The 26,134-nt window shown below is 44.7% G+C and overlaps 1 pseudogene; it reads right to left on the minus strand.

Moving 5' to 3' along the window:
- LOC147118437 (uncharacterized) overlaps positions 1-26,134 on the minus strand; it is a 725,353-nt pseudogene that overhangs the window by 683,046 nt on the left and 16,173 nt on the right.

Below are 26,134 nucleotides of genomic sequence, written 5' to 3' on the forward strand. Positions count from 1 at the left end.
CTCACACCCTGAGCTCAGGGAGCGGGTTCATGAACCCCGGGGGGACGCGGGCCGCTCACACCCCGAGCTCAGGGAGCGGGTTCATGAACCCCGGGGGAGGCTGCAAGATTCTCAGCAGCTCAGCTCTGCTCGGTGCTGTGTGAACGGGCTGCTCCACACCCCGGCTGCTCACAAGGAATGCCAGTTCAGAGGGCCCAGTGCAGAAAGCCCAGGGTGGAAGACCCAGAGGAGAGTGTCCTAGGCGGGAGGCCCAGCACGGAGGACCCCAGGTGGGGGGCCTAGGGTGGAGTGGCTGGTCGACAGAAGCGGATTCGGGAGATGCTGTGGGTGAGCATGCTGCATGGTTTCTAAAGTTGAAGAACGGTCTCTGGCCCAAATTAGTTCCAGCGGCTCCATCTGTGCTCCATTTCATGGCAGCTGTGAGGCTTTGTCTCGGTGATGGGGGCCGGTTTGTGCACTGCCATTTTGGTGGAGGAAAGACAGACTGTTCCCATCTATAATATGGCGCTTGAGCGGCCATAAGATCGGAAAAGAGAACGGAATAAAAGTGAAAAAGGAAAATAAAAGGAAGATAAAAGGCAAAACAAAGTAATATCGGCAAGGAATAATGAATGTCTTGATGGCTGGGTCCTGTGAGTGATAACAGCAAGAAGATGGAAATTTGAGAAGTCATTTTCTTCTTTTACGGGATTTGAGAAAGTGGTCGGCTTTTCTGTGGAAAAGTTGAAGACTGTGGACAAGGATCATGACATTATATGGTTAGATAACAGCAAGTGAAGACGAGGAGTTATTAGAGTGCCAATAGGACTGGCGTAGAACTGGTATTTACTTCTTTTTTTGATGAAGTTTCGAGTTTCTGGTTAAAAGTAGTTTACTTGAAGTTTTAATTGATTTCTGATATGGTTATGGGACTTTTTATATTGTGGTGTTATTTAGTGTTAAAGCCTTCCTCCATGTACGAACGATCGAACAAATGAACACTCAAGTGAATGTACGCATGCCGATACAAATATATGCACACACACACAATGGAACTTACGTTCGACCGAATGAAGAGCCCTCGCTCCCCAGGATGAAGGCCAGCATCCTATTGGGTGAGCGTGAGGTCTGTCTGGATGGATGAACGAACGCTCGCATGCACGCAGGTAGACAAATGACATGCACGCAGACATGCACAATGGAATTTACACTTGAGCGAACGAACGAACGGAGGAATGAATGACTGAATGATTGAGCGATGCCAGTCGGACTGGTGTATACGGGTTCTTTCGTTTCTTGGTTTATTAAATAGTGGCAGTTTGTACTGTAAACATTATTGATTTACCTGTAAAAATGTATTATTGTATTTATATTGTTGACCATGAAGCTGTTTTGAGGCTTTATCCTTCTAATTGTAGTCAATGAATGTAATGGATTTACTATGTAATTGATAAGTTGTATAAGTACTGTTGTACTTGAATGTTAAAATGAAAAAATAAACCCCGGGGGGACGCGGGCTTCACACACACCGAGTGCGGCCCCAGGCCCGATTATAAGAGCAGTGAACATTATTTGCCTCCACCCGCGGGTTCCCGTTTTGCGCCGGATCGAATCTCAACAAAGCGCCAAACTCCGGGACAGACAGGAAGTGAGTCAGGGAGCATCTGTAAATGAAGGAGAAATGCTGCCTGGTCAGGGAGCATCTGTAAATGGAGGGAAAATGGTGATTGGTCAGGGACTGTCTGTAAATGGAGGAGAAATGGAGACTGGTCAGGGAGCATCTGTAAATGAAGGAGAAATGGTGACTGGTCAGGGAGCGTGTGTAAATGGAGAAGAAATGGTGACCGGTCAGGGAGCGTCTATAAATGAAGGAGAAATGGAGACTGGTCAGGGAGCGTCTGTAAATGAAGGAGAAATGGTGATTGGTTAGGGTGCGTCTGTAAATGGAGGAGAAATGCTGACTGGTCAGGGAGTGTCTGTAAATGGAGGAGAAATGGAGACTGGTCAGGGAGCGTCTGTAAATGAAGGAGAAATGGTGATTGGTTAGGGAGCATCTGGAAATGGTGAAGAAATGGTGGCTGGTCAGGGAGCGTCTGTAAATGGAGGAGAAATCATTCAGCATTTTTTGGGTTTGGTTTGTGTGAACAAATATATCAGTGATTTTAATGAGAGTTTTTCTGTGTCCCAGCTCCTGTAAATACTGGCTGGAAAGGGGCCGGACTCTCAGGAGGCTCCACCCCGCTGGCTGCTCATGTGTCAGTGATCTCCCATCAGATTAATGTGCTTCTGCTGTCTGTGTGTTTAATAAAGTGCCCAAAGCCCTCACTGTAACACTCTCTCATATCCCACCTGCAGTGTAATGTCCGTGCTGTGTGCTTCCTGTCCAAAATCCCCCTGATTCCCGGCTCTCCTATTACACCAACTTGGTATAATGGGACAAGAAGTGCCAGCTCAAGAGATTCCCAAATCAGGGACGGAATGAAAGGTTCAGACATGTGGAATGTTAATCTTACTCAATGTGTGAGATGCTGAGCACCCGCCCAACATTTCACCACCATACCTTTTAAATAGTTTCTTCAATTTCTCTTCTGAAGCCATGGTTTTGTGACAGAGTCAGGTGAGTGAAAAAACTGGGATTGGAGGAAAATACTATGGGGTTTGTTTTCAGGAGAGGGAGGAGGGAGAGTGTGTGGGACTGGGATTTACAGCTTTAGGAGTAAGAAAAAACAATGTTCCACAGAAACTAAAATTGTCTGTTCTGAATTTCTATCCTGTACTTACAATGTTGACTTTTATAAACTCCTTTTACAAGCTGTTGGAAGGGGAGGATTTGCAGACAGGAAACTCAAACCAAACATCACGTCAAGATCTGACAGAGTCACTCGGTTCACAGGACCTGAATAACACTGGCCTTTGAACATAGAATGAGAAATATTTTAACCAGTTTCACAGCCTGAAAAAACATCACACTGTTCACAGCAGGGAGAAACTGTACACGTGTTCTGTGTGTGAATGAGGCTTCAACTGATCGTCCAACCTGGAGAGACACAAGGACACCCGGACCATGGAGAAACCGTGGAAATGTGGGGACTGTGAGAAGGGATTCAATTGTCCATACCAGCTGGAAACTCATCGAAGCAGTCACACTGGGGAGAGGCCGTTCACCTGCACCATGTGTGGGAAGGGATTCACTCAGTCATCCAACATAAGAACATAAGAACTAGGAGCAGGAGTAGGCCATACGGCCCCTCGGGCCTGCTCCGCCATTCAATAGGATCATGGCTGATCTGAATCTAGACACACGTCCACTTCCATGCCCTCTCCCCGTAACCCCTAATTCCCTTATCTGCTAGGAAAATGTCTATCTCCATTTTAAACTTATTTAATGTTGCAGCTTCCACAGCTCTCTGGGGTAGCAAATTCCATAGATTTACTACCCTCTGAGTGAAGAAGTTTCTCCTCATCTCAGTTTTGAAAGGGCAGCCCCTTATTCTAAGATTATGCCCCCTAGTTCTAGTCTCACCCATCAGTGGAAACATCCTCACCGCATCCACCCGATCAAGCCCCCTCACAATCTTATATGTTTTGATAAGATCGCCTCTCATTCTTCTGAACTCCAATGAGTAGAGTCCCAACCTACTCAACCTTTCCTCATATGTCAACCCCCTCATCTCTGGAATCAACCCAGTGAACCTTCTCTGAATCGCCTCGAGAGCAAGTATATCTTTTCTTAAATATGGAAAACAAAACTGCACGCAGTATTCCAGGTGTGGCCTCACCAGTACCCTGTATAACTGCTGCAAGACTTCCTTGTTTTTATACTCCATCCCCCTTGCAATAAAAGCCAAGATTCCATTGGCCTTCCTGATCACCTGCTGCACCTGCATACTAACTTTTTGTGTTTCATGCACCAGGACCCCAAGATCCCTTTGTACTGTAGCACTTTGCAGTTTCTCTCCATTTAGATAATAACTTGCTCTTTGATTTTTTCTGCCAAAGTGCATAACCTCACACTTTCCAATATTACATTGCATCTGCAAAATCTCTGCCCACTCACTTAGCCTGTCTATGTCCTTTTGCAGGTTTTTTATGTCCTCCTCACTCACTGCTTTCCCTCCCATCTTTGTATCGTCGGCAAACTTGGATATGTTGCACTCGGTCCCTTCCTCCAAATCGTTAATATAGATTATAAAGAGTTGGGGTCCCAGCACTGACCCCTGTGGAACACCACTAGTTACTGATTGCCAGCCCGAGAACGAACCATTTATCCCAACTCTTTGTTTTCTGTTAGATAGCCAATCTTCCACCCATGCCAGTATATTACCCCCAGTCCCGTGATTTTTTATCTTGATCAGTAATCTTTTGTGTGGAACCTTGTCAAATGCCTTTTGGAAGTCCAAATACACTACATCCACTGGTTCCCCTTTATCCACCCTGTATGTTACATCCTCAAAGAATTCGAGCAAATTTGTCAAACATGACTTCCCCTTTGTAAAACCATGCTGACTCTGTCCTATTAAATTATGTTTATCCAAATGCTCTGTTACTGTTTTCTTAATAAAGGACTCCAACATTTTGCCAACCACAGATGTTAGGCTAACTGGTCTATAGTTTCCAGCTTTTTGCCTACTTCCCTTCTTAAATAAGGGTGTTACATTAGCAGTTTTCCAATCTGCTGGGACCTTTCCTGAGCCCAGGAAGTTCTGGAAAATGATCACCAATGCATCCACAATCCCTACTGCCACTTCTCTCAAGACCCTAGGATGTAGGCCATCAGGTCCGGCGGATTTATCTGCCTTAAGTCCCATTATTTTACTGAGTACCATCTCCTTAGTGATTTTAATCGTGTTTAGCTCCTCCCCCCCCTCCCCACCATTGCCCCCTGTTTGTCCAGTGTTGGGATATTTTTAGTGTCCTCTACTGTAAAGACTGATACAAAATATTTGTTCAGCGTCTTTGCCATCTCCATGTTCCCCACCACCAGTTTCCCGGTCCCATCCTCTAAGGGGCCAATGTTCACTTTAGCCACCCTTTTTCTTTTTATATAGCTGTAGAAACTCTTGCTATCTGTTTTTATATTTTTTGCTAATTTACTTTCATAATCGATCTTCCCTTCCTTAATTAATCTTTTAGTTATTGTTTGCTGGCTTTTAAATGCTTCCCAATCTTCTATCCTCCCACTAGATTTGGCTACTTTATATGCCCTTGTTTTCAGTCGAATACTATCCTTTATTACTTTACTAAGCCATGGATGGCTGTCTTTTCTTTTACTCCCCTTTTTCCTCAGTGGAATATATTTATCTTGAAAGATGTGAAATATCTCCTTGAATGTAGACCACTGCTCTTGTACCGTCTTACACTGTAATCTGTTTTCACAGTCCACTTTAGTCAATTCTACTCTCATACCTTCATAGTCTCCTTTACTTAAGCTTAGTACGCTGGTTTGAGATCCAACTCTCTCACCCTCAAACTGAATTTGGAATTCAACCATATTATGGTCACTCATTCCAAGGGGATCCTTTACTAGGACATTTTTAATTAATCCTGTCTCATTACACAGGACCAGATCTAAGATTGCCTGCCCCCTGGTTGGTTCAGTTACATACTGCTCAAGGAACCCATCCCTAATACACTCTATGAACTCTTCCTCAATGCTGCCATGCCCAATTTGATTAGTCCAGTCAATATGAAAGATAAAATCCCCCATGATTATAGCTGTTCCCTTATTCCAAGCCCCAACTATTTCCTGATTTATACTCCGACCAACAGAGTTGCAACTGTTCGGAGGCCTATAGACTACACCCACTCGTGACTTTTTCCCCTTATTATTCCTTATCTCCAACCAAACTGTTTCACTATCCTGATCCTTTGACCCAATATCATTTCTGACTATTGCAGTGATTCCATCCTTGATTAACATAGCAACCCCACCTCCCTTTCCTTCCTGTCTAATGTGGAAATATAGAATATCATACATATAGTTTTGTGTCAGTCTTGCAAAGTATGATGGGATAGTTGACATGGGTTAACAGTTTAAGTATTGGTTTAGTTGATGCAAGACTGTTGGGACACGGCCAGAACAGAATGTGCTAGGTACCAAAACTGCCCCAGAGGTGCAGCCTGCAGATAAGAGAAACTGAAGAATGCAAGAGAAACGGTAGTGTTAGCTTGCGGTAACAGGTGTCTTTGTGTATGTGGCAATAATTAACTTATGAACGTACAGGAATGTGACAAGATGTTCTATTCATTGTTCTTGTGCATGAAACGGTTTGATGTATGATAATGATGTGTCAATCAGGAGTTGTTTACTTCACTGTATAAATATAGGGTCCGAATTCGTGCTTGTTGAAGTTGTTGCCTCAGCCATTGACTGAGACACGCTTCCCTTGTTGCACCAAGTAAAACATTAAAGCGTTACTTTTCTGACGGAACCCGGTGTCTAGAGTCTTACTCGGAGTCGAGATTTCGACAGTATTCTTTGGAGGTTCCACCGAGATCGCTTGCTGTTGGCTGGTGAGTAAACGGACGGAATCATTGTGCTTGCCTGGGGACGGTTCTCTACTGGCCAGTTAAAGAGATTCCCCCTTTGGCACGCTCTAAATGTGTTCTGTTTGCCACTACCCACAGTACTGCGATCAGTTAAGACTCATGTTTCAGGGCTTAGTACACATCTCGCGATTGTTTCCTCTTTCAGGATATGGAACAGAGGAACCACGCTTGAGGATCTGAATCCTGAAACACCGTCGAGAAAAGGCAAAGTAAAGGTACCCAATATATGAGAGTGTTAAAGCGCTATAGAAATAAGACTGCAGTAGAGAGGCAGCCGGGGTCCGATCTCGAGTCCTGCAACAGAACGTATCATTTGAGAATTGTCACTGTGTTATAAAGGCTTGTACTAACAGGCCCAGGATTTTTCTCCGTTGAGATACCTTCTACGAGAGTTCAAGTCCCTCACATTGAAGCATAAGGATTTTACATAAATATAGAGATTAAGGACTTGGTCTGTAGGGGCATACAACGCAGACCGAGATATAGTTGAAATAAGTTAATAATTGCTACAACCATTGTTTACTGTTTACTTGTTGATTGTTGGTGAGATTGTTAAGAATGGGCACCTGTACAAGCAAACCACCCGAGAAAGGCACGCTGGCAGCCTTTATGCTTAAGAATTGTGGTCAGTCATCTATCGATCATCTACCAAATTGGTCCAAATGGATGATCAGTAAAGCTAGACCCTTTTCCCCAGATGGTTCATTTAACATAGAAAGAATTACTTGCCTCGAGGAATGTTTAACAGACAAGAGAGAAATAGAGAACAGCCAGATAAAAAGACTGCCTCTATGTTTGTTGAGTCAGAAGAAAAAAATTACCCCGAAGAAACACCTTTCTCCTCTATTATGGTAGGACAACAAGGTAACTATAGAAGGATGAATAATGGGGAATATAGAGGAAGACGTGGTAGAGGAAGAGGGTATGGATGATCTGGTAATTGTTACAATTGCAGACAACCCGGACATTGGGCAAACCAATGCCCTGCAAAAAATCGTCAGAACCAAACCTCCAATAATGGACCTCCATTAGAGAATAAAGGTCCTAATTTCACCCTCCATAACCCTTTTTCGGATCAGTCAGGAGGTTACCCTACAAACGGACAGGAATTTAGGAGAAATAGAGATCAGAATTACTGACTGACACCAGCAGACCCAGGCACCACAAACCACCAAATGCCCGTAGTCTCTTTAAATTCACGCAGCGAACCTGAAATTAAAATGCAAATAGCTGGGAGACCTATGTCATTTTTAGTAGATACAGGAGCAACCTTTTCGGTGTTAGGGAAAGGATATTCTGAAGGAATGCCTATTAATGGGAAAAAGACCCCGATAGCTGGATTGGCTGGAATACTACAATGCTTGAATCAATCGACTCCTCTCACAGTAAAAGTAGAAGAATTTGAGGAAGAACACTCCTTTTTGTTATCAGGAGATGCCTCTATGAATTTATGTGGAAGAGACTTGCTGTGCAAAATGAATGCTACAATCATTTGCTCCCCATCAGGAGTAACGGTAGAAATCCCAGTAGATAAGGCATATGCGTACCCAGTAACAGAAATAAAACACCCTGTTCTTTACGCATGGGAAATTGCCGACCCAAGTTTGAGTCCCGAACTTGTCAGTCTGTTAGGAGCGTGGGGATTCGTTACAAGCTCCATAAAACAATACCAGGAATCCCTGAAACTAGGGAAATGGCATTCAAAATTGCACTGTACGGCCTGCTATGACAAAACAGGACAAGATTTCATGATTCAAAACTTTTATCAGCTGTTTTTAAATTTAAAATACCTCCTAACTATTAGACAAATTTTCGTCGGCCCAGAAGGCGTTGCAGCCTTAATTAACCTCTCACAAGCTATGAAGGCACTCTACAAGGTAAATGATGCTGATCCTCACTGCACTCTTGCAGTAGCCAAATTTCACCATTCTAAAGATTTTGGACCTATGGTGAAGCGTATGGGCTCTCTACCCACCTCGAAAACTTGGTGTAGGGGTGGCGCCACACTTACAGAATATGGAGATAAGGGATTTTCCATTAGATTAAATCAGAAAATAACTTTCAATGGACTCCTGACAAGAGAAGAAAAATTGGAAGCAAGAACGTGGCTATGCCAAGAGGCTGAAACGCTTTTGAAACAATTACCCGATATTTTGTGGGCAAAACACCCAAATGAGGTAGGAAAGATGTATACTGCACAGCCCTATAAAGTTACAATTAATCCAGCTGCACCATTACCCAAAAGGTCACAGTATCCATTGTCAGAGAAAGCAGAAAAAGGAATTGAGCCAGTGATGGAATCATTGTTAAAACAGGGAATTAACGCCGGATAGAATAAAGGTCGTTTGCAACACGCTGTTGCCAAAGACTAAAAGAGGAATGAAGCATTTTCTAGGAATGACTGGCTATTGTAGACAATGGATATTGAACTATTCAGAAATAACCAGACCACTATTGGACATGAGCATGTCATCACTTCCAGAAGAGTTAAATTGGATACCTGAGTCACAGGACGCCTTTCGTCAACTGAAACAAGCCATGGTTTCAGCCCCAGCGTTGGGACTGCCGGACTATGCTAAACCCTTTAATCTATTTGTCCACCAAAAATCTGGCTTTGCCCAATCAGTCCTGACACAGTTACATGGGGATAAGCAACGACCGGTAGCTTTCTTTAGTATTCAGTTGGATCCAGTGGCAAGAGGATTACACAACACCTTACCTCCGCCAGAGCCACTAAATACGAAGTTGAATTGTCGTCAAATCCGAGACTGATAATCAAAAGATGCACCACTCTAAACCCAGCTACATTATTGCCAACAGAGGAAGATGGAGATCCACATTCATGTGAAGAAGTTACGCAATCAGTTTCGAAACCTCGTATCGATCTAACCGATGTTCCCCTGTCCAGCCCAGACTTGTTTATTGAAGGACATTGTGCCTCGTTTTGGGATACCAGCAAAATTGTCAAGTGACAATGGGTCCCACTTTACGGGGACACTGATTAAGGAACTATGCAAAGCCTTACAGATTAACCAGCACCTTCATTGCAGTTATCATCCACAGTCGGCTGGACTAGTGGAAAGATACAACGGGATGCTGAAAAATAAGCTTGCAAAACTGTGTAAAGAAACTGGACTTAAATGGGCTGAATTGTTGCCCATAGCTTTAATGACAATGCGGTCTGCTACCAACAGAACTACAGGATTGTTGCCTTACGAGATCGTCATGGGAAGACCACAGAGATTGCCCTTTTTGGCACCTTTAACAGCTAAACAAATGGACATTCATAAAATGGAGGAAGATATGTTGAGTTATTGCATTGCACTAACCAAATGCATTTCTAGTTTCCATCAACAGGTGAAGGAAGCCCAGGTCGACCCCGCTGAAGGAAAGTGCCATACTTTCGAGCCAGGAGATAACGTCTACATAAAAATCTTTAAGCGAAAGAATAGCCTTCAACCCAGATTTGAGGGACCCTTCCAGGTACTCCTGACCACAAACACCGCTGTGAAAGTAAAGGAGCGACCAACATGGATACACACGTCCCATTGTAAGAAGGCATCAGTTGAAGACGATACACTGCCAAGATGAACTGGATTTGGACTCTAATAAGACTGTTCCTTTTGTTAACGATAATTGAAACTGCCATATTGATTTACCCAGATCCCCTGAAGGGCAAACCATGCATAGAAGAATGTGTACTTTTAAACAGTGATTTCTTTTATATTATATGCTATAACGAGACTATGAAGGTTCAGCTTCAGGATCACACTATGCAGGTACCCCCGTATCAACCCCTGAGTCTTAGGATTAGGCAGAATAAGATAGTAGAAGAAGATAGTGGACAGAAACTTGATAAGTTATGGGTCACATGTCCCGATACTGTGTTACCAAGTGAAAGAACTACGAATGAAGGAGTTATCTGTAGTGGTAATTCCAAGGGAGGACTGGCACTGACGGCCAGGCCAATATTTTGCAACAATCCAGTTATACAGCCCTTCGTTTCAACATTAGCCACTCAGAAAAGAAAACCTAATAGGAAAGGTAAGAAACAGGGAAGAAGAGGTCGAAGGCTGTTAAACAAACATGACTACCATCATGTTAATACTTTTGTATACATGAGTTACTTGTATGTTAAAAGACAGAACCTTACTAAATGCTGGGTATGCAGTCACATCCATACATGCAGAGGGTGGAATACCTCTGCGGCCCATTCCCTTTAAAATAGAGGCGATGGTAGGGTGGTTATTACAATCTAATACTAACTGGAATAATGAGGACACAGTACAAACCCAAAATAGCTTAAATTCAGATCTACTGGAAAATGAGTGGAAGGGAGCAGGATATAACCCCACGAAATTCGAAGGATGGTTTCATCCCCAATATGATAATCAAAGAAATCCAGAAAGTTTAATAGTCACCTCAAGGGGGGCGCTAAAAAAAAATACAAAAGGAAAGTTCTGCCTGGTAAACAACGATGGGGAAGGATTGATGGTCGGATGGAGCGAGTGCAAATGTAATTACACTTTGACCAAAACCACTACTAAACCACCAGGTGCAGTTGAATGGCCCTACTCACGACAATGGAACCTATCCACAGTACAAAATTTTACCAGCAAGAAACCCTGGGAGGGGGAGCAAGGAATAGGAATGATGCACCAGGTAGGGAACAAATTTAAGGCCTATAATAATATTTATTTTATCTGTGGGCATAGAGCATACCCTTGGCTACCATAAAATTGGACTGGATCATGCTACTTGGGATACATAGTACCCTACATACATCATATTTCATCATTGGACAGCCACCCTAGGGCACGAGCAAGACAAGCCATTACAGAAACCGAGAGGTTTTTCGCCATAGCATTTCCCTGGTATGGAACCGGGAAGCTAGTCAGAGAATCTATAAACATGGCAGCAGTATTGGAACAAATAGCCAATGACACTGCTGATGCCCTTCGTGAAGTAAATGCAGAAATGGTGGCCTTACGCACCATAGCCTTACAGAATCGCATGGCTCTGGACTATCTATTGGCAAAGGAAGGAGGCACATGTGCAGTCATAGGAACTGAATGTTGCACCTATATTCCAGATAGCTCAGAAAATATCACCAATTTGGTAAACCACATAAAGGAGGCTGTAAAGGTACTACACCAATCTGACCAATGGTCTATCTGGAGCTGGATTTCAGGATGGGGAGGAGCACTGGGAAAACAAATACTGGAAGTCCTAATCGCAATAGTTGTGATAATTGTTTTGATCAGCCTATTAATTGGGTGTTTGAAAATATTGTGCACCAAGGCCCTTTCCCTGGTAGCATCAGCCGCCCCAGCACCTATCATGATGATGGAAGAATATGAGAATATTGAGGGAGATACTTTTGAAATGGGGTTTGCCAAGTTAGGACAGATAGAAATTCCATAGAGTTGTCCTTAAGAAGGACAAAAGGGGGGAATGTGGAAATATAGAATATCATACATATAGTTTTGCGTCAGTCTTGCAAAGTATGATGGGATAGTTGACATGGGTTAAAAGTTTAAGTATTGGTTTAGTTGATGCAAGACTGTTGGGACACGGCCAGAACAGAATGTGCTAGGTAACAAAACCGCCCCCGAGGTGCAGCCTGCAGATAAGAGAAACTAAAGAATGCAAGAGGAGTGGGAGTGTTAGCTTGCGGTAACAGATGTCTTTGTGTATGTGGCAATAATTAACTTATGAATGTACAGGAATGTGACAAGGTGTTCTATTCATTGTTCTTGCGCATGAAACTGTTTGATGTATGATAATGATGTGTCAATCAGGAGTTGTTTACTTCACTGTATAAATATAGGGTCCGAATTCATACTTGTTGAAGTTGTTGCCTCAGCCATTGACTGAGACATGCTTCCCTTGTTGCACCAAGTAAAACATTAAAGTGTTACTTTTCTGACGGAACCCGGTGTCTAGAGTCTTACTCGGAGTCGAGATTTCGACACTGTCCTTCCTAATTGTCAAATACCCTTGTATGTTTAGTTCCCAGTCATGATTATCCTGCAGCCATGTTTCCGTAATGGCCACCAAATCATACCCATGTGTAGTTATTTGCACCGTCAACTCGTCAATTTTATTACGAATGCTGCGTGCATTCAGATAAAGAACTTTCAAATATGTTTTCTGACAATTTATTCCTGCTTTTACCCCTTTTACTACTTTACCTTTATCATTATACATTCTGTCCCTTCCTGACATGCTCTGCTTTTTAATTCCCCCACTGCTACCTTGCTCTATTGCCTTCTCCGCTGACATTTTTATTTTTTGCTCTCTTAAAATCTCCCCCCCACTAATTAGTTTAAAGCCCTCTCTACAGCCCTAGTTGTTCAATTCGCCAGGATTCTAGTCCCAGCACTGGCCAAGTGAGGTCCATCCCAATGGAACAGCTCTCTCCTGTCCCAGTACTGATGCCAGTGTCCCAGGAAGCAAAACCCATTTCTCCCACACCAGTCTTTGAGCCACGCATTTAACTCTCTAATTTTATTTACCCTAGCCAAATTTGCACGTGGCTCAGGTAGTAATCCAGAGATTATTACCCTTGTGGTTCTGCTTTTTAATTTGGCCCCTAGCTGCTCAAACTCCCTCAGCAGAACCTCCTTCCTTGTACTATCTATGTCATTGGTACCAACATGGACTACGACAACTGGATCCTCCCCCTCCCACTCCAAGTTTCTCTCCAGCCCAGAGGAGATGTCCTTAACCCTGGCACCGGGCAGGCAACACAGCCTTCGGGACTCTCGCTCTTGGCTGCAAAGAACTCTATCTATTCCCCTAACGATACTATCCCCTACCACTACAACATTTCTTTTAACTCCCCCCACTTGAATGGCCCCCCGCTCCATGGTACTGTGGCCGGGTTGCTCATCCTCCCTGCAGTCCCAGTTCCCATCCTCACAGGGTGTAAGAGCCTCAAACCTGTTGGACAAGAGCAAGGGCTGCAGCTCCTCCAACACTACCTCCTGGATCCCCTTACCTGCCTCACTTCTAGTCACACCATCCTGACCCTGGCCACGGACTACATCTGAATTAATTAATCTAATTGGTGTGACTACCTCCTGATACACAGAGTCCAGGTAACTCTCCCCCTCCCAGTGTTTGAAGCTCGGACTCCAGCTCTTCAACACAGAGCTGGAATTCCTCGAGCAGCCAACACTTACTGCAAATGTGATCACTGTGAGCATCAATGGTGTCCACCAGCTCCCACATATTGCAGCAGTAACACATCGCCTGATCTCCCATTCTATGTAATTAATTAAATTTATTAATATTATTTTTAAATACCCTCTGCCCCGATTCTAGATGATGAATATCGCACCTTAGAAACTATAAACCACAGAGTTTAAGCTTAAACAAGAGAGAAATACTCACCAACCAATCACTTACCCACTTTCTGGTGACGTCACACTTGGATTACTTTTTACCTCTCTCCTTCCCTCCGAGTTCCGAGTTCAGAGATTAGTGAAACTACCTGGTCTCTGGGGCCTTTTATAGCCCCGCTCTGCCGCTCGAGTTTCCTGCCGATCCTCTGAGGCCTTACCTGGTCTCTGGGGACTTTTATAGCCCCGCTCTGCCGCTCGAGATTCCTGCCGACACTCTGAGGCCTTACCTGGTCTCTGGAGCCTTTTATAGCCCCGCTCTGCCGCTCGAGATTCCTGCCGACGCTCTGAGGCCTTACCTGGTCTCTGGGGCCTTTTATAGCCCCGCTCTGCCGCTCGAGTTTCCTGCCGATGCTCTGAGGCCTTACCTGGTCTCTGGGGCTTTTTATAGCCCCGCTCTGCCGCTCGAGTTTCCTGCCGATGCTCTGAGGCCTTTCCTGGCCTCTGGGGCCCTTTATAGCCCCGCTCTGCCGCTCGAGATTCCCGCCGATGCTGTGAGACCTTACCTGGTCTCTGGGGCCTTTTATAGCCCCGCTCTGCCGCTTGAGATTCCCGCCAACGCTGTGAGGCCTTACCTGGTCTCGGGGCCTTTTTATAGCCCCGCTCTGCCGCTCGAGTTTCCTGCCGATGCTCTGAGGCCTTACCTGGTCTCTGGGGCCTTTTATAGCCCTACTCTGCCGCTCGAGATTCCCGCCGATGCTGTGAAGCCTTACCTCGTCTCTGGGGCCTTTTATAGCCCCGCTCTGCCGCTTGAGTTTCCCGCCGACGCTGTGAGGCCTTACCACACCAGCGAGTTCACACTGGGGAGAGACCGTTCACCTCCACTTTGTGTGGGGAGGGATTCACTCAGTCATCCAACCTGCTGACGCACCAGCTGTTGTGTATGTACCTTTAAGGGGAGAACTACTTTTTACAGCTCCTGTATACTGTAGTACCGGCAGTGACCACACCTGTATATAAACCCTGAGTAGGGATCTGTACTTTAGTTTTAGAGTAACCCTCATCCAGTAAACACCTGTTGATTGTTCCTCTGCAGTCTCTGTCGTTTTATTGAAGGACACCAACCATCAAGATTCACGGACTTAACAGTGGTGACGAGTGCATTCAAACCTACCTGCAACTCTGCATCACCTCCCAGGGATTCGCTCCTGGAGAGCAGTGAAAGGGGAAGGCCAAGTCCAGAAGTGCAGGCGTTGACCATCCAGAGAGGACTTGAACATCGCAGAGGAGACTGTGGAGAGCTGGGCTTGGTTCTCCAGTCACAATGATCCAGTTCAGTGGGCTGCCAGCAGGTACGGCACAGACCCTTCCCGGACAGCGGCGGCGGGAGCCGACCGACGGCACAGAAAAAGGCCGAGCAATGTCAACGGGGTAAGAGAGAGGGTAAAGTGCATAGGGCGCAGCCGGTGTTGAAGACCGAGCAGCGTCAACGAGAGAGGGTAAAGCACACAGGGCACAGCCGGGGTTCAGGACCGAGTGGCATCAACGAGAGAGGCGCGCAGGAAAACGTGCAAAGCGCAGCCAGTGTTCAAGGGCCGAGCAGTGTCCGCGGAGAAGGAGGGAGACGCCATTTTTTTTTTAGCCACAGCGGAGAAGAAGGGAGAGCGCGGAAAGAAAGGAAAGCACGGGAGATGCCATTTTGGGCCAGCGGAGAAGAAGGGAGAGCGCGGGAGATGCCATTTTGAGCCGGTCTAACCACACAGAAAAATAATTTTTTTATTAAATGCCGAAGAGTGGCAGTATCACACCGTTCGACAATGAAGTCGAAGATTGGATGACATATGTTGAACACATTGAAGGGTACTGCAAGGTGAATGAAGTGCCAGATGACAAGAAAGCGCTGGTATTGTTGAATTCAATGGGTGCAAAAATGTATGACTTACTGCAAAACCTAATAACCCCAGAGAAACCAGCGGAAAAGAATTTTGAAAACATAGTGTCAATCCTACGGGACCACTTAAACCCCACACCGCTGCTGATAGCAGAAAGATTTAAGTTTCACAAAAGGAACCAGCATAAAGATGAAAGTAATGCTGAGCATTTAACGGAACTGCACAAGCTATCGAAACACTGCCAGTTTGGAATGGGACTAGCAGATACTTTAAGGGACAAGTTCGTGTGTGGGCTTCAAAGTGAAGGAACCCAGAAACGGATTCTATCAGAAAAGGATCTTACGCTGGACAAGGCTTTCAGCATGGCAGTATCACATGAAGCAGCAGCACGGGACACGGCTGAGATGCAACGGAGACCGCAAGAATATGGCACAAATGAAATGGCATACGGAACAGTGCAGTGCTATCGCTGTAGCAGAACAACACACGACCATAAGGATTGCTGGTTCAAGGACCAAGTGTGCAGACAGTGTGGAAAAGTAGGACACATAGCAAGAGTCTGCAGGTCGGAAAAGAAAACCAGCAGCAAGAAATCTCCACAGGAGAAGTACAAGAAGGTACATAAGGTGATGGAGAGTAGTTCAGACGAACAGAAAAGGGATACAGACTCCGGAAGCAAGGAGCTGGGTTGTCTGAAACTAAATAATGTGATCAAAATGGAGGATCACCAAACTATCTGGGTCACGCTCAAGATAGCCGGAGTCCAAGTGAAAATGGAATTGGACACAGGATCAGCCCTAACAGTCATAAACCGAAGGGACTACAAGCGGCTATTCTCACATATACCCTTGAGAGATACAGAGATCGTCTTGAAGACGTACACGGGCAAAAAGTCTACCCAGAGGAAATATAAGGGTGAACGTTATATATAACGGCAAGGAAACACCAAAAATGGACCTATATGTATTGCCAGAGGGAGGACCACCACTACTAGGACGTGTATGGATCCGGAAGATACAGCTAGATTGGCATTCCATACAAGCACTGACTGTAGATGCCAAAAAGGATGACGACATCACACCTGGACGACTGTCAAAAATGCTAACTGATGCACAAGAAGTGTTCCAGGAGGAACTCGGAACACTAAAAGGCATAACAGTGACGATCAAAATAGAGGAAAATGCAAGCCCAAAGTTTTTTAAGGCCTTATGTGATCCGCCCAGCCGTCAAAGCAGAGCTGGAAGGTTTGGAACGTTCAGGAGTACTGTCCAAAGTGGACTGGAGCGAGTGGGCTACACCCATCATTCCTGTAATGAAGAGGTAATTGAGTAATACGCCTGGGGAACCAAAGAAGGTTCACATCTGTGAGGACTTTAAGGTGACAGTGAACCCAGTCCTTCACACGGTACAATATCCGCTTCCGCAGATTGAAGATATTTTCGCCTCGCTATCTGGAGGGAAACGCTTCACTAAGATTGATCTGGCCCAGGCATACCTGCAAATGGAGGTAGAAGAAGCCTCGAAACAGTACCTCATGATCAACACTCATAAAGGTCTCTACCAATACAACCGGCTGGTGTTCGGGGTAGCATCAGCTCTGGCTATTTGGCAAAGGGCAATGGATCAAGTCCTGCAAGGGATTCCAGGGACCCAGTGTTATTTGGATGACATCCTGGTCACGGGCAAAAAGGAAAGTGATCACCTCGCCAACCTGGAGCAGGTGCTCACTAGATTGAAGGAATATGGGCTCCGAGCTAATCACCGCAAATGCGAGTTTTTCCAGAAGCAGATCTCGTATTGTGGCCACGTTATTGATGAAGAGGGGTTACATAAGTCCCCTGAAAAGATTGAGGCAATAGTCAAGGCTCCAGCACCAGAAAATGTGTCACAACTGAGGTCGTTCCTTGGGCTGGTGAACTACTACCATAAGTTCTTGCCAAATTTGTCCACCGTACTACACCCACTGAACACCCTACAGCAAACGGGGGTACCATGGAAGTGGAATGACGAATGTAAGCGAGCTTTCCAGAAGAGCAAAGAATTGATCACATCAAAAGAGGTGTTGGCTCATTTCAACCCAGCACTACCAATTAGGCTGGCGTGTGATGCATCACCCTATGGCATTGGAGCGGTGCTGTCGCACAAATTCTCGGACGGCTCAGAGAGGCCAATAGCCTTTGCGTCACAATCACTAACCTCAGCCGAGCGTAACTATGCCCAGATTGACAGGGAGGCCCTCAGCCTAGTGTGGGGAGTGAAAAAGTTCAACCACTATCTGCACGGGCAGAAGTTCACCTTGCTGACTGACCACCAATCACTTGTCTCCATCTTTAATCCAAAGAAGGGCGTTCCGGTGATGACTGCGCAACGGCTACAAAGATGGTTCCTTTTTCTAGGGGCGAACCAATATGAAATTGAGTAAAAGGGCACGAAACAGCATGGAAACGCTGATGGGCTATCACGCCTGCCACTGCCTACTGCGGAGGAAGAACCAGCAGTGGACCCTGTCGAGATATTTCATTTGACTATAATTGAACGCTTGCCTGTAACTAACGCTGATATAGAGAAGGAGACCCGAAATGACCCGACACTGTCTCGGGGATATGACTTGACGGTGAAGGGATGGCCAACACATGGCGACTCACTGTTGCCAGCATTCTCATCCAAAAGAGAACAGCTGTCAGTATGCCAGGGGACCTTGATGTGTGGATCCCGAGTGGTAATTCCACCCAAGTTAAGGGAGAGAGTGCTCAATGAGCTTCACGAAGGCCATCTGGGAGGGGTGAAAATGAAAAGCCTTGCTAGGGCTTATGTGTGGTGGCTGGGGATCGATCAGCAAATCGAGGACCTGTCAAAGAGCTGCTCAGGATGCCAGAAGGTCCAAAATGCTCCACCACATGCCCCTCTACATCCATGGGAGTGGCCCTCATCTCCATGGCAACGGGTGCATATTGATTTTGCTGGTCCATTCATGGACTCAATATTTTTAATAGCCATGGATGCGCTCTCGAAATGGCCTGAGGTGATCAAAATGTCCTCCACCACCACGGAGAAAACTATTGCAGTCCTACGGACCATATTTGCCAGGAATGGCTTGCCAGAGCAGATTTGCTCTGATAACGGACAACAGTTTGGGTCCGAGGAGTTTCGAAGATTTATGAAGAGGAATGGGGTAAAGCATTACACATCCGCCCTGCATCATCCAGTCACAAATGGATTGGGTGAGAGGTTCGTACAAACCTTTAAGAAAGCAGTAAGGGCCATGTGCGATGACGACATTCCACTGCAGCACAAGGTGGACAATTTCCTGTTAGCCTACAGAAATGCGACACATGCAGTCACCAACCAGACCCCGGCCATGATGTTCTTTAACCGAAGGTTGAGATCTTGTATGGATTTGCTCAGACCAAATGTACGAAGAGATGTTGAGAATAAGCAATTCCAGCACATCAATGAGAAGCCAACAAGGAGCTTCAATGTAGGGCAACCAGTCTTGGCCCGCGACTACCGAACAGAGAAATGGCAACCAGGAACGATATGCACACGGCAGGGGCCACTAATGTACACAGTGGATGTTGGGGAGAACACTGTGAGACGCCATGTTGACCAGATCCTAGAGTCACAGGAACGAGTCAACCCCATGTCTCGCGTACCTGGTGATGAACCCAACATACAGGTAGCATCTACCCCAGAAACAGTAGCATCTGAAGCTGATGAACCAACCGACGACAGGGGGCCAGAATTGCCTCCGCACCAAGAGCAAGACACTCAGGAAAGGCGCTATCCAGAAAGGATCAGGAAGCCGCCCCAAAGTCTGAATTTATAAATGGACTATTTTCAGTTAATGTTGCATGTTAAAAGTGTTAACTGTTAATGTTATGGTATTGTTAATCTAAAAGGTGAGGAATTGTTGTGTATGTACCTTTAAGGGGAGAACTACTTTTTACAGCTCCTGTATACTGTAGTACCGGCAGTGACCACACCTGTATATAAACCCTGAGTAGGGATCTGTACTTTAGTTTTAGAGTAACCCTCATCCAGTAAACACCTGTTGATTGTTCCTCTGCAGTCTCTGTCGATTTATTGAAGGACACCATACATCAAGATTCACGGATTTAACACCAGCGAGTTCACAACTGACTGCAGGGGTTGGATTCTGCTGTTATTGCTGCTGTTGCTCACATCCAGGCCTGAACCATGTTCATTCTGACAGTTGGAGTTTGTTTCTGCTGATGTCAATAACTCCTGTAACTGGGCTGGAGTTTAATATTCTGGCTATATGTTAAATAGATCAGCTTTGTTTTAAACATGTTGTTGTAGATTTTTCTCTTTCCCTCCTGAGTGTTTAACGTCACCTGACTGGAGCTCAGAAAGGACAATCTGGGGGAGGATCGTACGGCGGGAACAGAACTCCAGCCTGGACACAGTCCTTCAGGGCTACACTGAGAGGGGCAAACGGCACTTTGGTCTCTATCGTCTTCTCAGGTGAATTTCTCACGTGTGTTCAGGATAATTTTCTGCAACAATATGTCCTAGAACCAACAAGGGGGTAGGCCCTATTAGATTTAGGAATGTACCAGATTTAGTCAACAGCCTAACTATGAGTGAACATTTATCTAACAGCGATCATAACATGATCGAGTTCCACATTATGTTTGAAAGGGAGAAATGCAAAACAGCTACTAAGATTCTAGTGTTAGTTCAGGGCAAATTCAATAGGATGAGACAGAGACTGTCCACAGTAAACTGGGGAAATCTGTTAATGGGTAAAACGACAGATGATCAGTGGGAGATGTTCAAAAAATAATTTACGGTGATACAGAACCAGCTTCTACCCCCGAGGGGCAAGAGCTCTACTTACCAAAAAACCCCAGCCATGGGCGACTAAAGAGAGAAGGGACAACATCAAACTAAAAGAACAAGTACACAGAAATACAATAAATAGCACAAATCCTGGTGATTGGGAGAAATACAAAGAACAACAAAGGGTGACAAACAGAGAGCAAGAGCTACAAAAAGGGAGTATGAAAAGAAACTTGTAAGGATTATCAAACTCAACATAATTTTTATTACAATTATAATTAGGAAAAAGAATGGTGGTCAGGAGCAATGTGGGCCCCTTGAAAACTGATAATGGTGACATTGTAAATGATAATAAAAAGGCGGACATGTTGAATAATTATTTTGCGTCAGTATTAACAGAGTGGAAGAGGATAGCAGGCTGGATATCCCAAGGAAACTAATATTGAATCAGGGACGGGGACTCACCAAAATAACAGTAATGTAGAAAATAATGGCACTAAAGAGTAACAAATCCCCAGGACCAGATGGTTTCCAAGCCAGGGTTTTAAAGGAAGTAGGTGAGAACATTGCAGATGCCCAAACTATAATCTTCCAATGTTCTCTCGATTTGGTAACCATTTCATCAGATTTGGAAATTGCGCGTGTCACTCCGTTATTTCAGATTGGTGAGAGGGAAACCAGGGAATTAGAGACCAGTTAGCCTAACATCTGTTGTCGGGAAATTACTAGAGTCTATAATTAAGGATAGGGTGAGTGAACACCTTGAAAATTTTCAGCAGATTAGAGAGAGCCAGCATGGATTTGTGAAAGGTCGGTCATGCCTGCTGAACCTGATTGAATATTTTGAAGAGGTGATTGAAGTAGATGGGGGAATGTCTATGGATGTTATTTATATGGACTTCCAGGAGGCATTTAATAAAGTCCCTTATAAGAGTCTGTTAGCTGAAGTTGAAGCCCATGGAATTGGCTGAGTAGCGGGAGACAGAGAGTGGGGATAATGGGCAGGGACTCTAATTGGCAGGATGTGACTAATGCTGTCCAGCAAGGATCTGTGTTGGGGCCTGAACTATTCACCATATTTATTAATGACTTAGATGATGGGATAGAAAGCCACATATGCAAGTTGCCAATGACACAAAGATAGGTGGCATTGTAGGCAGTGTAGATGTAAGCATAAAATTAGAGAGATATTAATACATTAAGTGAATGGGCAAAACTGTGGCAAATGGATTTCAATGTAGGCAAATGTGAGGTCATCCACTTTGGACCTAAAAAGGATAGAACAGAGTACTTTCTAAATGGTGAAAAGCTGGAAACAGTGGAGGTCCAACGAGACTTGGGGATCCAGGTACATAGATCATTAAAATGTCATGAACAGGTACAGAAAATAATCAAAAAGGCTAATGGAATGCTGGCCTTTATATCTCGAGGACTAGAATACAAGTGGGTAGAAGTTACACTACAGCTATACAAAGCCCTGGTTAGACCACACCTGGAGTACTGAGAGCAGTTCTGGGCACCACACCTTGGGAAGGATATGTTGGCCTTGGGAGGAGTGCAGCGTAGGTTTACCAGAATGATACCTGGATTCCAGGGGTTAAATTACAAGGAGAGATTAAACAAATTAGGGTTGTATTTCCTGGAATTTAGAAGGTTAAGAGGTGATTTGATTGAAGATTTCAAGATATTAAGGGGAACTGATAGAGAGAAACTATTTCTGCTGGTTGGGGAGTCTAGGACTAGGGGGACCGAATGTAAAAATTAGAGCCAGCCCTTTCAGGAGTGAAGTTAGGAAATACTTCTACACACAAAAGGTGTTAGAAGTTTGGAACCCTCTTCCACAAACAGCAGTTGATGCTCGGTCAATTGTTATTTTTAAATCTGGGATTGATAGATTTGTGTTCACCAAAGGTATTAAGGACTATGGGGTAAAGGCAGGTATATGGAGTAAGATCTCATTGAATGGTGGGCAGGCTCGAGGGGCTGAATGGCCTACTCCTGTTCCTATGTTGCCAAGCTCTGGAATTTCATGCCTAAACCTTGCCGCCTCTCTACCACTCTTTCCTCCTTTAAGATACTCCTTAAAACGTACCTCTTTGACCAAGATTTTGGTTACCTGCCCTAATATCTCCTTATATGACTTGCTGTCAAATTTTGTTTGAAAATGTTCCTGTGAAGCAACATGTGATGTTTACTACGTTAAAGGCACTATATAAATGTAAGTTATTGTCTGTGACCACTTACACTTTGATACCAAATCCAGGGACCACTTACACTGAGGCTATAAATGGGAATCAGAGAGCCTCAGTGTGGAGAATGGTCATGGTTGTGAAACCAGCTCTAGTGAGGGTGAAAGGCGGGAAATGGATGAAGATATGATGGTGGAATCAGATGGTGATTGGTGGGGCCTGGTGACAGGTTTTTGTCAGAAGCCCTTTTCAGGCAGGCTGATGACTGGATGTAATCTGCACAATACCTGGATCCGCCTGTTCTTGTCCAAAATCACAAAGTCTAATGTCCGTGATGTCTATTTCTGTGAGAATTGTAGAGATGTGAAAGAAGAGAGGAAATCAGGCTCGGTCCAGAAAGAAGGTTGCTTGAATGAACAATTCATGAGGCTGTTTTGTGACTCGTCTGCTTGATTGTAGGGGGACATCTTTAAACTGGTTTAAGGTAATTCACCTGGTCTGCAGCCTTTGCCTGCAATCTGACCAATTTCCAATAAACCAATTTTAAAACAGTGGTTTCGAATCACTACCCCACCTTCCAGTTCTGACTGCAGGACTTATAATTAATGATATTAAAACGGACACGTGGTTTGGATGAGAGAAAAATCAAGTTTTATTAACTAAAAGAAACCATAATCAAATATCAAACTATACCACACAAACACAGTAATTACAGTAAAATTGCTTAAATGGAGGGATGCAGATGGTAAAAACGAGGGGTAAGTGACTACAATGTTAATTAAACAATCTTAGCTATATCCCCTTAATTGCCATCCCTTAACTCCTTACTAGGCTGTTTTGCTGAGGAGTCAGAAACTCTGCTCACATGTGGTCCAGCGAAGTGAGAGAGAGAGAGAGAGAGAGGCTCACCTGTTGTCCCAGGAAGTAAAGAGAGCGATAGCTTCTCAGGAGCTATCATATATACCTTGTGAGCCCCCTCCCCCCTCTGCTGTTTGCCTGTTTGGGAAATTCGTGCCCAAGAAGTTCCAATTCACAAGAGAAAAGCTGTGATTGGCTAACTCAAAGTGGTTGGACTGGGTTAGTGTCTGCACTGTGGGGCCGAAATGATCCCGCCCACATCCGGAGTTCACCTGGGCTAAAACAAAAGAGAATGCAACAGCCCTATTGTCTAGAATGCTAGGTGATTTAAACCCATTCAATTCTTAAAACGGTTGCAAATCAAAGTCCATTCCATGATTTCAGTCTATCATTGTCTGTGAATGCCTTGAATGGCTATGTAAACAGAAGCAGTTTCAAATCCATAGTCCTGCGGTTTTCTCAAGTGGGCTAATCTCTTAAGTAAATAAACAACTTCAAGTGCTTCTGAAGGGAACCTCCCTTTGATTGGCAGGTCTGACTCATGGCCCCTGTATCCGCCCACTTTTTCACACAGACAACTTTGCTGCGAGCTGCTTGTCCTTTTGGCCAAGCTTTCTGTGGCCATTTTAAAACCTTTTGTGATTGCCCAAACTCCAGGGAACGATTTTATTAATAAAGTACTGTCTTCGGATGTGTGAATATTTTCCACAGAGCTCCACGACTCCCATGTTGTCCACGTTCTTTCCATCTCAGAACAGTCTATTGCGGTTCTAGGCACATTTTAAAACATTGTAGACAAGTCACATCACCCAATTCTTCATCTACGATGTGGACCAATATTTTCAATGTTCTCAGGGAAATAGGGGAAATTTTGCAACCTCTACATTCCCTCCTTTTGATACTCCCAACTTGCTTGTAGTATCAACTCGAAGGAGTGAGCAAAATTTTCAGACCCCCTCACAAACAACCATCCCCTGTATTTACCTAACAGCTATCTGCCACTGATCCCCCGAACCGTCCTTTCCCCTAAAATTCGAGAAAAACCGTGGTACGGTAGCCATCTTACATATACATCAGTTTACAATAAGGGATCTCATACCCCTACATGCTTATAAAATTATACAATGTAATCCAAATTCACAAACACCTTTTACATTATAACTTATTGCAAAATGTTGCAATCTTAGTTACACGATGTAATCAAAATGATCTCAAGCACGGAGAGGGTCCAACACCTCTGCTCGACTTGGAACTATAAAACAAAATACAAAAAAATCATTAAACATTTGAAACAACATGCTTAAATAAACCCTGACCATCATGTGCCAATGATGGGTTTCAAAATGCGAGTGGGTATTGCGCCTCCCAACTGGGTAGTAAATGTACCTTCCACCCCCCTTTGATTGTCTTAAACTTTAAAACAGGCAGAATGGATTTACAGACCAGCCTGCTCCGCCAGCCCCGAGCTGCTCCCTTGTCCCTGTGTGGAGGTGAGGCACCCCTCATGTTTAAAATTCCCTGGCACAGACCGAGACTGGGGAGTATGGGACCATGATTCCCAATCCTTCCCCCTCCTATCTTCCCTCGACTAGCTGCAGAAAAATTATGGGTGCTTGTGTGGCGGCTCTCCCTGGCCCCACACAAACTTGGATCCCAGATCCGGCCACCAACTCATCCTCCTCAGCCACACTTACCCTCTTTGCCTGTGGGCCCCCGGGTGAGTTGCTCCCTCCCCTGACTGCACCCACACGACTCTTGGGTCTCCCCCTCCTCTATACAATCTTTCCCGGGCCATCACCACCCACCCCCAAGGAATGTGTCCCTATCTAACAAGGCGCCTGTTAATTCTGTGTGTCCCAGTTATGCTTATTATAAATCACTGGACACAGACCACAAGAATAACTTTAACAGGTCTTTACTATTCGGAGGTCAGGGCTGAACTGCCCAGCAAATCCCTACACAACACTTATATACCAGTGTGGTCACCACCGGTATTACAGTATACAGCAGCCAAGAGAAAGTAGTACATCTCTTAAGGTAGTTCTCTTAAGGTGGAACAGGTTACATACACCACAATCCTCCCTTTTTAGCTTAACAGTTATATCCCCATTTAACATAACATAATAACATATATATATACAACTTCATGCAAAACAGTTCAAAGATTCAGTCTCTGAGGAGGCCTCCTGATTCGAGTTGGATAACGCCTTTCAGGGGTCTCTGATTCTCGTTGCTGGGGTGACTCATCTAGTTGGTCTCTTATGGATTGGACATCATCATCAGGTACATTCACTTCTGAGGTAGATGCTTCAGGTTCACTAACTTCTTCCACGGTTGTCTCTGCCGTAACCATGGGTTCGACCCTTGTTCTCGATTCTACCAGTTGGTCAGCATGACGCCGTATTACATTTTCACCAATATCTACCGTGTACATCAGGGGTCCTTGTCTGGCCCGAATTGTTCCAGATTGCCATTTCTCATTTTTATAGTCCCGGGCTAACACTGATTGTCCTATTTC

Source organism: Somniosus microcephalus, chromosome 4 (genome assembly GCF_052327205.1).
Source record: "Somniosus microcephalus isolate GS21.2 chromosome 4, FLI_Smic_1.0, whole genome shotgun sequence".
Classification (NCBI taxonomy): Eukaryota; Metazoa; Chordata; class Chondrichthyes; order Squaliformes; family Somniosidae; genus Somniosus; species Somniosus microcephalus.